Raw genomic sequence first — 15084 nt, 5'->3', positions numbered from 1 at the left:
CAATGTCTTTCTACTTTGCACACAAGATGCAGACATCAAAGTATCCCACCATCAATGTCTTTCTACTTTGCACACAAGATGCAGACATCAAAGTATCCCAGCATCAAGGTCTTTCTACTTTGCACACAAGATGCAGACATCAAAGTATCCCAGCATCAAGGTCTTTCTACTTTGCACACAAGATGCAGACATCAAAGTATCCCACCATCAATGTCTTTCTACTTTGCACACAAGATGCAGACATCAAAGTATCCCAGCATCAATGTCTTTCTACTTTGCACACAAGATGCAGACATCAAAGTATCCCAGCATCAATGTCTTTCTACTTTGCACACAAGATGCAGACATCAAAGTATCCCAGCATCAAGGTCTTTCTACTTTGCACACAAGATGCAGACATCAAAGTATCCCAGTATCAAGGTCTTTCTACTTTGCACACAAGATGCAGACAAACCATCACTTATGGTCACCCATCACTAGGAAAGGAACTGAAGCATGAAATGACTTCATAGAAAAATAACTAAATAGAATTCAACCATCACACAGGGCAGTCCGTACTAACCCAAATTACCTGGATAACTGCTGCTGTATGTTGCTGATAGCTAATAGTCTGAAGTTACTAAGGTGAGCAGAATCTTACCCACTTTGGCCTTTGTGTGAAGTGGCAAATTTCTGGTGATCTAACAAGAATACATTAGCTGAGACCAGAGAACCATTAATTAGATTTATGGAGACAAGCGCATATCATATCGCCATACTACCGTGTATGGTAATGTCCTTTAGAGGGAGAATTTTGTTCCTAATTAAGCATTTGTTTATACAGCAGCCAGACAGACTATTAGGGACACGGAAAACTTCATTTTCATGGTAAAGCTGTCACAGTTGAGAAATCGCAGAAACTCTGTTACTCAAACTACCAGGTCAAGCTGACCCTGACTTTGGCACCTCTGGAAAAAGGCAGCAGAGATATTTGATTCTGATTGGTTACGTTAAATAAGGGGTGTGTTTCCCACACAAAATTTTCTAGGTTTTAAAATTGCCACACTGCAAATTCTAATCAGTCTAAGCTTTTCTATGTGAGAAACCAGAGTAGGCTCCGGGGGATTTGCAAGAAATTCCTCGTAAAAAGAACTGTTGTCCAAAGGGGACTATTGTCGAGAGGAACCGACGAACTAATTTGCCAATTAGAGGGAGGAACGTTGAAAGCAAAGGTAGTGTGACAATTCCATGTAATTTGTTGATGCCATATATAATGCTTTGCTGATGTTATCTACTTGTAGTTGCATGAATCTTTTTTCTACATTCATGTAATAATTTGCTTTATGAAGTATAACTGTGTTGAGTTTATGCATAGGAATATCGTACATTAATCTTCTTTAGATAAGTTTGACGAATTGTTTGAATTTGTCGTCTTGTTTACATAAGAATTATGTTCTAAAAATTTAATACATTACATTAGTTAATTTGATTATGAGAATTCGTGTGACTTCACCGAATTTAGAAGATTTCACGTATGATTAAGAATAAGTGTGTATTGACTGAAATGATTTAGTAGTGGATTGATGTGACGTATCCTATTTATTCGCTGTGTAAATTGAGGCTGGCTCAGAACCCCAGGCCTCGCATATGTGTTAATGTGTAAGGTCAAGGCGTAACGAATTAGCCATTTGACTAACTAGGGTCATTATAGAACATGTGGAGTCGATCGATAGCCTTAGCATCTGTTGAGCACTGATAATAAAATCTGATAATGAGGGAGAACAATGAAGAATTAACTGTTTCATAAATAACAGGAAATTTAGGTTGTCTCTATTTATATTTATTTAAAAGGGGGAGAATAGCTCCTGAGACGTATAATCCTCAGATGTATAATCCTGAGACGTATAATCCGGTGACACAATCCTGTGACATATTAATTTCTGAAACGTATTCTGAGAGTATCCTGAGACAGATGGTGGAAAGTATCATCCTGAGATCCAAGCATCTGAACAGCTACAGTGTCAGCAGAACAACTGAGGATGAACAGGTTATGCAATCGTACAAGACGTTGACTTCGATTGTTCACTCGATCCTATGATGAACTAAATCTATCAGTAAACAGATCGGCTATTTTATTTAAATCTATTTGCGTTTTCTTTGTATTTCAGTGAAAGTTTAAATTTCTAAAAGCAGAGTATATTCCTGATGTAATGAATTTCCACAGTGTTTTTATGTAATTGATTAAATTGTTTGTTTACATGTACGGGGGCTCGTGTTGGTTTGTTCTATATACCTGCTCAGATCTCTATCTATTTCACCTATAAGTTTCACCACTTATATTTATATTTACTCGAACAGGGCAATAACATCGAGGGTGGTCAACCCTTAGATAACGAAAACCAAATTTGGTGGGATACCCATCGGGGACAATCCCCCCCCCCATTACGCTTGGTTATTGTTGCTTTTTCTCAGCATAAATTGACATATTTATCTATTTGACTATTGCTTTTAATTTGCAAAATATGATCTAATTTAATCAATAGACGAATTAAATTACAATAAATTTTTAAGATTCATACAAGCTCTCCACATGTATTATGTCCTTGTCCTTAATTAAAATCATCTAAATATCAATTATGAAACCTGTTTGAGGAGTGAATTTAATATAATGTTTACTCAGGAGAGTAGATCTCACAATGCAGTAATCATGGAAAAGTATTGGCCCAATATGCATTAATCCATGAGTCTTTATATCATTCATTATTCGCATATAAATATCCTTGCAACATTGTTACCAGTGTGACAAAGTAAGCTGAATTTGGTGTAGGCATGAAAAGTCAAATATCATAGCTAGACTTCAGTACTAAATTTAGTCATTTTTCAATATTAGTTTTTGCTGCACTGTTGTGATATTAAAATATGTTGTCATGTTAAAATACTTGTATCATGTAGCAGGGGAATAAGTTGTTAGAACGTGTGCCCAATCCCAGTATATCATATTGTGACAATAAAATATGGTTAAACTGACAATGATGACAACCTATGATCTGCTTATGCTGCATATCACTTACAATGATTACAAACTGTGATCTATCTGTACTGAATATCACTGACAATGTGGACAACCTATGATCTATCTGTGCTGGATATCAATGACAATGTGGACAACCTATGATCAATCTGTGCTGGATATCAATGACAATGTGGACAACCTATGATCAATCAGTGCTGGATATCAATGACAATGTGAACAACGTATGATCTATCTGTGCTGGATATCAATGACAATGTGGACAACCTATGATCAATCAGTGCTGGATATCAATGACAATGTGGACAACCTATGATCTATTTGTGCTGGATATCAATGACAATGTGGACAACCTATGATCTATCTGTGCTGGATATCAATGACAATGTGGACAACCTGTGATCAATCTGTGCTGGATATCAATGACAATGTGGAAAACCTATGATCTATCTGTACTGTATATCACTGACAATGTGGACAACCTATGATCCATCTGTGCTGGATATCAATGACAATGTGACATTACATACAATTTTTCCATGCTGGATATCACAGACAATGAGGACAACCTTTGATATATCTGTGCTGGATATCACTGACAAGATTCAAATCTTAAATGATCAGACTTTAACAACTCTTAAAGATGACCTTCAACTATACATGAGGCCAAAAATCATGCTGACATAGAAATTGCTGTTAATGCATGTACTTATACATGAGTTGGAAAGGATGGGGAAATAAATAAGGAAATATATAAAAGATATGCATGATTGAGTGGAGGCATTTAAAACAATTAAATGCAGAAGTTAGTATAAAGAGCAATATATATTGATCATAGAGTGCAGCCTTCAAGAGTATGATGAGACGTACTCACTCACCTGGAAAAGGGAGTAATTGTAACGGTGAAACCGAATGGTGATGTAAAACTTTCCAGAGCATTAGTAGCTCATCAAATAGCCTGGACTGGTTGCATCACAGGAATGTTGTAGCTCAGAGCATTAGTAGTTCATCAAATAGCCTGGACTGGTTGCATCACAGGAATGTTGTAGCTCAGAGCATTAGTAGCTCATCAAATAGCCTGGACTGGTTGCATTCAGGAATGTGGCAAATAATAGTGAGGTTTCACTATTAAGTTATGCTGAACATGCACTATATGATTTGAACAAAAAACTAATTCAAGCAATCCAAGCAAAGAATTGAGGTATATATTTTGTTTTCATCATGGGCGCCTGCACATAGAGGCAAGGGGGGGGGGGGCACTTCCTCCCTCCCACATTTCACTTCTAAATATGTTTTGGCCTACATCCATAAAACTTGATAGCTGATTGCTGCATTTTTGCTCCCCACTCCCCACCCCAAAAGTAGTTCAGCGGGCACCCCTGGTTTCCTTTGATATCATGTAAATAGATATCATCCCTATTAAGTGTAGTGTAATTCATGATATCAAGTTCTATACTGGAAGATATGCAGGTCACCACATTGCCACTTTTTCATTGTATGCTATGACAGACAGCAAATCAAATAAACACATATAAATTACCTAAAAGTGACCCAAATCCTGTTTCTCAGAGCAGAAGGCATGGGACCACATGAAAGTGGCAAGTAATTGCCGGACTGTGGACCATTAAGAGGGATGATCACAATTTTCTCCTTCCCGTACGAAATAATTAGGCAGATTCCACCTGGAACTTAAGCAGACTCCAGGCGGAATCTGCCTAAAAAGTTAAAAATATTGTTAATACAAAGGCGGACATGGAAAATTTGAGAAGTCAAAGATGAATCCATCTTGAGTCCGTCTAACTCTAAGATGGACTTTTGTCAAATTCCTGCTATAAATACATCTTTAGGCATAATTTTGGACTTGGTTGATTTTCCACCCACCATCTAGGTGGAATTAGGAACTTAGTCACTGGCATCTATTATATGAAAGGAGGAATCTGGACTTGGTTTATTTTCTAACCAACGTTTAGGCGGAATGAAGAACTTAGTCATTTACATCAGTTAAATGAGTCATAATTAGGACTTGGCTTTTGTGTGTCTGTAAAGTTAAATGACTGAAAATATAGTGATACTTTGTGATTGTAATATCACTGACAGTTCAATAAAAATGTCAATAAGATATAATAACATTTATTGTTTCTTGTACAATTTGAATGATTTTCAGCAGCATTTACATTTCCTGTTTCTGATAGCTGTAATTTTATTGTTTATTTTGGGCACAATTTACAACTTCTTTCCACAGCTTTCCTTGTTAAATTTCTTGTTTAAATTTGTTGTTGTTGTTGTATTTTTGTTTAACTTCAATTGGATTTAACTGCCCTCAAACAAGTTTTCATCTTGTTTTCCGTTTTAAAACATAATTTCGCTTTTCTCCTGACCTGAATTTCCTCGATATGGACCCATTTTGTAAGATCGTCTCCGAAACTTTTTTAAAATAATGCTCTATCCGGTCCCATTCCACAACTAGCTTTCAAATAAGTATTTGTTCCGTCTATTGTTTAACAGACGATCGTTGTATAAAGCTTTCTGATTGGTCAAAATTTTGTAATTGCCCAATGAATCGTCGCGTAACAGAAACTGATGGGAATGATCATGTTTGCTAAACATGGCGATTCGAATTTTCAAGCGGGACGAGAGATTGAATAACCATTTGAAAAATGTGCGGCAATGAGAATACCCTGAGCGCAAATTTGATGGAAACATAATTGGTCAGTCTGTATGAAAACTGAACGCCAGGACAAGCATTTTACTTTTTGTGCCATAAAGAGCTTTACAGTAGCGGCTAACGTGCTAAATAGGACAAGGAATTGAATCATTAATCGGGATGATTTCGAAGTTATACAATTCCAAACTGATTAACTTCAGAATTTAAGGAGGGACAACGTGTAGATCACTGGTGGGAATTGTTGCCAGATATCTATGTCTGTAAAAGATAGTCATATCTTTGCGGAATTTTCTTGGCTGAAAAATTGAATCTACTTTCAATCTTGTGAGGCATTATTGTGTATATTATCAAAATATTCTTGGTGTGTTGGAATTCAGTGTAAAATAAGAGTAATTATATCATGATAAACGTTTGTCACGGCTGCTTATGGAACAAAGACTAATTCGAGAGACCACAACAGCATCATAGTTTGGGCAATCAAAAATCCAGTCTACAGTACAAGTGACATAAGGCAGGCTCCTAGCTTTTCTTCTCATAATCAAATTGTCTCAAATGGATGCTTTTCTGTAATTTTGCATTATTTTCACGGCTGAATTTTTCAGTACAGATTAATATTTTATATTTTATATATGTTTATGTGTTCACATATGCCTGTGCATATGTTTCAGGCTTGATACTTTGATTTTTAAAACCACTTAATTATTTAGTGTCAGATACTTCATATCATTTTGTATATACTGTATATGTTGTACATCACAGACAGAAGGCCTCAAGGTAGATTAGTTATGCAACTAATTGAATTACCCTCTGTAAATAAAGTCACTATTATTATTATTATTAACTCCCATTTCTCTTGCCTTGGATGTCATATAATTACAACATCAGTATAATTGTTTTCATGCACACTTAAATATCACCTTGGTTAATAAAGTCCTGTTTAATTCATATCCATTATTTCTTTGAAACATGCTGAAATGTCTGAAGCATTAAAAAAACTTAAGTAAAATAATATAATATAATGATCAAAATGTTAGTGAAATCTTACAGAAGTTTTAGTCAATTTTTGTGTGAAACCTCACAAATATTTCAAAGAAATTTGAGTGAGACCTCAACATAATTTCAGTGAAAGTTTTGGTCAAAATATGTGTGAAATCTCACCAAACTTTAAAGTGAAATGAAAAATACTTAAGTGATGCTATGTTGGATTAGATTTTGTATGCAAGAAAGAAAATGGCATTGCCCCTTAGGACAAGAAAAACCTAAATCTTATTTGATAATGTCTGTCAAAATAAAATATATGATCCATTTTAAATATTACTGTGAATATTTATCATTGATTCCCAATAATGTCTAAAAATCATTAGGCAGTTTAATAGAAATCTGAAGTATATTTTTTATGGTTTAGACAGAAATTGCTTAAAAAACCCGTCTGAAATCCGCCTTGACATTTTCATTATTGGATGGGGTTTCTGCAGGTATTTCCATCTAATTAGGCAGAAGTAAAGATTCCGCCTGGGAACAGTAATTTGTATATTTCGAGCTATATTCCACCCTGAATCTGCCAAAAAGTGATAATAAGGGGAATCTAGGCTAAATAAGCAGAATAAACAGATTCCGTCTAGTAGACGGAATAAAAAATTCCACCTAGTAGGCGGAATAAACTAATTCTGACTAGTAGGCGGAATAAACAAATTCTGCCTAGTAATAGATGGACTAATTTGCATATTTCGGGCTGTATTCCGCCCTGAACCCACCTAAAATTTATAATAAGTGGAATCTAGGCTTTAAGTGAAATCCGCTTTAAAATTCCACCTGGAATCTGGTTAAAGTCAGAGCAGAAGTTTTCGTACAGGATATCAATCATATTCGGCCATTCCAGTTATGATAAGTGGAGCAGTTGAGGTGCTCAAATATGAAGTTTTGAACTGTTTAACCTCAGTAATTCTCAAGCAGAAATGGGAAATATATGATAGTGTCAGGAAGAATTAGAGTAGAAGACCATAGAGTTCAGTCAGAACAGAGCCCTGGAGTTCAAACTTCCTTCATCAGAATTTAAGAGTACAAGGTTTGGTAACCCAATACTTCTATAACTTTAGACTGTGCTTCCATACATCGAGATAGTTATGCAATTTCGCCTCAACTTGATGATTAAATCAATTAATCCAATGAGATGATTAAATATGAGTATATAGTTATGGCTGTTGTGATGGCTATTAGTATATGGATTGGATGCAGATGCATATATGAATCATAGAATTCAAATAATTAGATTACCGAAAATTTATTTTTCAAAATGTCTGGAAATTCATCCACTTGTTCAGATTTCTTATCGTCCACTCAGAAAAAAGATGAAGCTGACTTCATCTATTCCTGAGTTTATGTGACCCACCCCTTTTTTGTCCAATGAAAAATTTTCTGTTACCTATTATGATATCAAACTCTTGTGTCCCTTTTCTATTTAAAGAACAATGTAAAACAATTTTTAAAAATAACATATTCGTGCTTTGTGATCAACTTTTATGTCAATTAAATGATTATATTTCTCTACGATTACATTTAACTTGGCAAAATTCCTGCCAAAAATTCATACAAGATGCTCAAAAATAATGAGTGAAACTCCATGCATTTTTCATTTAGTCAGAAACAAAATATTACTCTGTGGAGGTTTATGAGCTGATTGCTGTTATTTTATCTTTCATATTTCATACCGTAAAAGTTGGTGGAGAGAACTTATACCTCAGGATCCATTATGCAAGTAAGGTAAGCTATTTTCAAGGTTACTGTCTGTTACAAATTTACTCAATCAGACATTAGTATCACAATGGGGGTTTTGATAAATCAACTCCTCCTATACCCCTTGGCTTTACTACATACCCTGATTTCATGCACTAAGGGACAATAGAAAATAATTACACCAGCAACAAACCAACGTTAGCCACATCAAGACATGTCCAATTGCATTACAGCAAATATGGTTAGTTTTTGTGGTTGATATTGCTTTGTTAAGGTGGGACAAAAGATGGACATCAACAAATGGCCACATGCATTACAGCGAATACAGTTAGTAGTTGTGGTTGATGTTGCTTTATTAAGGTGGGTCAAGAGATGAACTGCATTTGTTGACTTTGATGATTTTGCATGAAGTATTAAATCCTTAGCTTAGTTGTGTGCTTAAGTAAGGGCCGCAGACATTGTTTTCCTCTAATGATATTTTTTTTTACAAAGTAAAAAATCTATAGCTTATTTATATAGTAGTATGCTTAAGTAAGGGCTTCAGTAAGGGCCGCAGACATTGTTTACTTTAATGATTTTTTTTTTTTACAAAAAATGTTTTATGATTTTTCAAATACGGAGGCAGAACATGTTGATAAAATAAATCAACATAGGGATTATCTTGGAAACACAACAACATCAACTTGGCCAATCTTATGAGAAAAAAGTGAAAAAGTCATTATATTAGAATTTGTGTAAAAAAAGAAGCCACTGATGTTGAGTAGGTGATCCAGTGTGGATGAAGTGAGCAGCAAATACTCAAATGATGATGTAATTAGCAAATTTAGTAGTAGCAATGAAGCTCACCAAGGAGACATCAAAGAGATGCCTTTGGTATAATAATATATAGGATCACCAAAGACATGTTTTCGTTAGAATGTAAAATTTGTAGAAGATGATGAGTCTAAGCGAATGGTGCAATGTCATACGCTTTGTGCGAAGATGTTCAAATGCAAAAGACACAAACTATGAAGTCAATATACAAGCAGTGCAAGACATCTAATGTCATCTGATGACATTGTACAAGTGGCGGTCATTTTTGAGATGCTATAATACTTTGTAATGATAAGCATGCAGTGATTTGTCCAGATATTGAATTGAAGAAAATTTTATTAACATGCAGTAATCTATTTCATGATAATCCACAGCATGTGTGGCCTAGTGAAAAGATTTATGTACCCTAAACTGACCGAGTTTGGAAATTATTATTAAAAATCAAACATATTTTACAGGAAATGGCCATGCAATCAAATATTATTCACTGATAGTATTTATACAAACCTATTATATTACGTATACCATCAGTCGAAAACATATATATTATAATTTCTATTAGAGAATATCATACGCAGTTATATAAGAAGTGAAATGGCATTAGGACGCAATGAGTGCAAAGGTGTATGTAACAAGATAACTGGGTGGGATTTAGGATTCACAACAGAACACTTTTGATGGTGATACAAATACAAGGTTTAATGATGAATGACTTGAATGAGAAAAGAATTATGATTAATATGTGTGTATAATATCAAAATAATGGATCAATTAACATACTCCGCAGGAACTAAATAATGAAAATACAAATAAATGACTTTACACAGTACAATGACAAGGGGTGAATGATTCACAGTGATTTCACAACAAAAGAATGATGTGTTTTACTTAAATAGTAAGGCTGGTATTTTACTCGTATAGTAAAAATATATTCACTCAAATAGTGAAAATGATGAAAACAAAGGGACAGATGTACAAAATAACTTTACAGTCCCAAAAACACACTGGGTATTACAAACCCCAAAGATTAGCCCACAGCTAAAAGATTACATGTATGGAGTTACACACTCCATCACCAGCACACTTGGCTACCACTCGCATTGGTCAATCAAGCAGTCAGTATTCCAGGTTGGTCAATCAAGCAGTCAGCGCCCACCAATCTCGGTAAGCAATGCCAGATCACCTGCTACTCGACCAGCAACACTCTTTACTCAGCTCTACGGCTGCTATATTTGGTTCAGCTTCACAGTTGCTGTGGTCAACTTCTGTGGTTAGCTCCGCAGCTGGTACCACGTTGACTCCAATTACTCCGATAACTCTGATCACTCTGGTCAGCTATACAGCTGCAACTCCGATCACTCTGGTCACTCCAGTCAGCTATACCGCTGCGACGCCGATCACTCTGGTCACCAATATAGCTGCAGCTCCGATCACTCTGGTCAGCTGAAAATACATCTAACACCGTGTACTATGCATAACATGGGCATATACGATAAAACGTAATGACGTTATATACGGTAAGCTACACAGATTACATTATCAGCACAATAATTACAAAACAATACACAAGTTCATAAGTGAACCTAACCGTGCCCAACAAGAATCCTTCAGTACTAAACATTTCTTAAAAATGCAACTTTATAGATTGCTAATACAAATCTTTTGCTAAGTCACAAACAAGAATAGAAAATATTTGCATGATACTATGTAAGCCGAAGCTACGTAAATATTATACAAAAATAAACGTGGTAGTTCAATAGTTATAACTTATGCACAAGAAATTAACCACTCACATACCTCTACAGCTGAAGATGTGCAAGTCCTTAAAATAGTTGCTGACACATACTAGCTCTAGCTCAACATATATAGCTGGTTAGGACTTAGAAGTGACACCCTGGTTTTCCAAAGGTGTTATATGGTGAATGTCTCCCTGTTCAACCTTTTGATGTTATAAGTGTAAGTGTCATAAGAAGAAAATTAATAATAAACAAGGGTTGTTCTCTCTTTTGGTCATCAAATAATAGAGTTTTACGTTATCCCAGTAATACTTAGGTAGTTATTTTTTCTTCCCTATGCCTGGGTTGGCAATGGGCCTGATTTCTAACCACCCTTGCTTGAACTTAAGATGGTACTAACTTCTCTTAGGACATTTACGTCCCTTTCCTTTTTTGTTGTTGTGGTTACTCGTTTTAAACTGACTGCCAAAATCATTTTGTCTTGTGCAGTGATTTGCGTTGTGCTGTAGTTGCTCCCCCTTTAGATGCAAAGATGGCACTATCTAGGTCAAATTCATTATACTTGTGCGTTCTTATCTAAACCTATTTGTGTCAAAGGAAATTTTGAATAAGTATTTAAAGCCGAAAATAATATATTTCATGTTGGAAAATTAATAAAGGGTTTATAAGTGCTTGAGTTTCTTTGGTTAGTGCATGTGGTGCATACATGTATTATTACTGGTGATCTAGTTATTCTATATGCCTTAGCATATTGTGACTGTTGTTAGGTTGATTTATATTGTCAATCGGTAGTACTTAGTTGCATGATAAAAGCCAAAAATCCAGAATAGAGAGTTATTCCCTTTCAACAGTGGCATCGCTAGGGGGGTGCGGACCATACCGGGTGACACCATCTCAGAGGGGTGACACCAAAATGAAAAATTGCAAATTTTATAGAGCACACACTGCTCGGTCTAGTCGGATTTCATAAGCGGATAACCGATCATAGTTAAATACATGTCTAGCAGGCACATCAGTGGCATCGCTAGGGGGATGTGGGGGGTGCGGACTGCACCGGGTGACACCATCAGAGGGGGTGACACTAAAATGACATTACTATGGATTCTGTATGGTCTGTTACGGAAGGAGGACCATAGGGGTAACACCATGAGCTACCACACTGGGTGACACCAACCCGAGTAATGCCACTGCCTTTCAAGACTTTTAAGCATATTATTAAAGTTCGTTATCAAAGTAAAATAAAAATAGTAAGTATTGCCAATAATAGTCAATAGTAAGTCTTGCTTCGGCAAATTAAAAGTAATTCAATCGAGCTGAATTGTGAAAATCACGAGTTGGTAGTATAAAAAAAAATAAACTGTTGTAATTAATATTTATAATCAAATTCTTGGCTGTGTTAAAATGCCGGTAATAGTATTTAGTAAGTGTTGCTTTGGCAAATTGAAAGTAATTAAATCGATCTGAAATGTGAATAATCACAGTTGGTTGTAAAAAATTAAGTTGTTCTAATCAATATCAAATCATTTTTCAACAGGTTCATCTTTCCTTTGGTTCGTTTTGCTGGGTACCAAGACTCTCCTTCTTTATTTTGAGTTTTCTGTGGGTGGCTCCATTACAGAGTCAGATCTAAGCAGGGTATACTTAAGACGAAGTACCATAGTATTCTTTTTCTAATTTCGTTATTTCAGAATGTCTTGTCCATGTATATTTGTGTTGGTCCAGATTTTCCGGGTCTTGAAGCGGTATTCCGTATGGTTAAGTTGTTTGTTTTGCATTTTATACCCCTTAGAGGTATTAATGAATCAGTCTGAGGTCCACCTTGTTGACGTGTCAGGCCTGTCCGCAAAACCCAACATTATGCCTACATTGATAGACACAGATTAATTATTTGAGCTCTCGTATCTAAAATCATTTTCCTAAATCAAAATCCTTGTTTGTTGCCATTCGTGCTCCATAGGATAAATATTTTATTTTTTGGTTTATACCCCTTAGGGGTATTAGTGAATCAATCCGAGGTCCACCTTGTTGACGTGTCTTGCCTGGCACAAATGATAGACACGGATTAATTCTTGCATCACTATAGTAGACCGCTCACTGACAAGACGTTCCGTAATGTAAAGATTTTGACCTACGGTGAGGTATTTAAACACATACGATGCCACAATACATCGTCTTTGCGCTGGAGGTATTCGGTTCTTCCCATCGAAAGCACTTCGCACGTACGGCATAGGATGAACCGAACTCACTATTTCTAAATCTTTGTAGAATATGAATAAATCACCTTCGGGAATCGTTGTACACAAAAAAAACGAAACACGAGTACATGTATTTAATGTATATAAAAGGATTTATATAATTCCGTGACAGTGTATGCCTCGGAAAACTATGCTGCAAAACTTGTCATAACGAATAATGCAAATAGCATTGCCTTGTGCTACGTGTTGGTCAATATGTTAGACCATGTCTTAAATGTGGTACCAAAGTAAAGTCTCTTAATCAACTTTGTTGACCATGTGGATCTGTTCATGAGTATTATTGCGCACGCCTTCAAAGATTTGCCGATTGTATCAACACCCAACGGTGTGATTGTAGAAACATCAAATGATATCATTGTAGAAACACCCAGCAACGTCGATCAAAAAGATACAGAAGTCAATGAAATAATAGTTAGGATTCAAGCGATTGCAGTTTTGATCCTGATAAAAACAAATATGCTTGAAACATTTATTGATAACATTTGCAATTAGACAATGATTTGTCTCTGTATATCAGTATTCATACAGTTAATCAGCTGAGGCAACTCGCGCGATGGCGTGGGATACGAATGTCAAGCAGCATGCCAAAAGTTGATAGACTTAAGTTATTAGGACCCGTACATGAACCACAGTCACTTCCTCCAGATCAACCACAACCGGTTGTAATGACAACATTAACAGTACAACAACTCAAACAATCGTACATGACGTAAAAAGCAAATATCAAGAGGTGCAAGAAAAGCTGATATATTTACGTTATTAAGTCTTACAGTGTTACCGCATCAGACTGTGAGACAACATCGTGAAACTGCAGCACGATTAAGGATCAAATTTCCTACAAGGACCAAACGAACAGAGATTGCACCTATTGTTGAGGATGAACAAAACCACCGACGCACTGCAGCCACTATCGCCTCTGAGGCAGTTGTCAACGAGCCCAAGTGCCCGAGTTTCAATTGCAAACCGTCATGGTAATTTTGAAAACTATTATACGATTATTTCGCACGCTTAAGCGTCAAGCAAAGACGTTAGAGAATTTTTATCAAAGATGATTCCTGGGATCATATCAATGTTACAACGCTCTGGTGCCTCCTGAGTTCTAGCAGACGTTGTTCTTGATGCACATTTAACTATGCCGCTTAACCATAAGTCATCAGAAAAAGATGGGTTTAAAATCGCAACACCTTGGATTCACGGTGATCCACTTATCATTAACCATAAAGACGCCAAGGTAATCTTAGATTAAATCGATAAAGGTATTGAAAATAAGAAACATATACCAACAAATGTTCAGGATGGACTCTTGACAGGTGCATGGAGTTCAAATTAATATTTCCCCAAGCATTCCATTATCGAGTTATATAGCGACGCCAAAGTATGTTCCGCCGCGGACGGTGATAAACATGATAAATGACAAGTTTAGGGTTTTCGTTCAAGTTTTTTCATTTGTTTATATTTCCTAAACTCCAGGATGGATTTTGGATGAATTATTATGAAACTAAGACGATTCATTCAGAGACATTCATGCTTGCCACTTTGACCTTGATGAAATTTCCTTATCCCTGTGATGAATCAGTTTTTGCCGTTAAGACAATTAATTTTGCGACGCACACTCTCATATTTGATCTGGGGTTGAGCGTTACAGTCCTAGAAAATCTGCCTTAACGTTTTTCTTTTTTTTCTTTAATTTGTTTTTCTTTCCATTCGCTTATATTTTATAATATATTATATATTATTATATTTATAAAATATTATATTTAATTATATATTATAATATTATATGTTCGCTTATATTTTATAAGCCCATTGATGAATTTTGTTCATAATTTACTAACCTTTGGGTCAAGGTTACACCTTTTAAATCACTACTTT

At 35.7% G+C, this 15084-nt stretch overlaps 1 protein-coding gene across 1 annotated transcript in view; it reads left to right on the top strand.

The window, feature by feature from the left end:
- Positions 1 to 5610: 5610 nt before the first annotated feature.
- Positions 5611 to 15084, top strand: part of LOC149802630 (uncharacterized) — a 74981-nt gene continuing 65507 nt past the window's right edge. The window contains exon 1 of the mRNA XM_089951952.1: positions 5611 to 8435. The gene's annotated coding sequence lies outside the window, so the exon portion shown is untranslated. The remainder of the gene's footprint in view (positions 8436 to 15084) is intronic.

The sequence above is a fragment of the Sinohyriopsis cumingii genome, chromosome 3 (assembly GCF_028554795.1).
Source record: "Sinohyriopsis cumingii isolate HCF-2022 chromosome 3, ASM2855479v2, whole genome shotgun sequence".
Classification (NCBI taxonomy): domain Eukaryota; kingdom Metazoa; phylum Mollusca; class Bivalvia; order Unionida; family Unionidae; genus Sinohyriopsis; species Sinohyriopsis cumingii.
The sequence above is the reverse complement of the archived record's forward strand: the minus strand, read 5'-3'. Positions and strand labels throughout refer to the sequence as shown.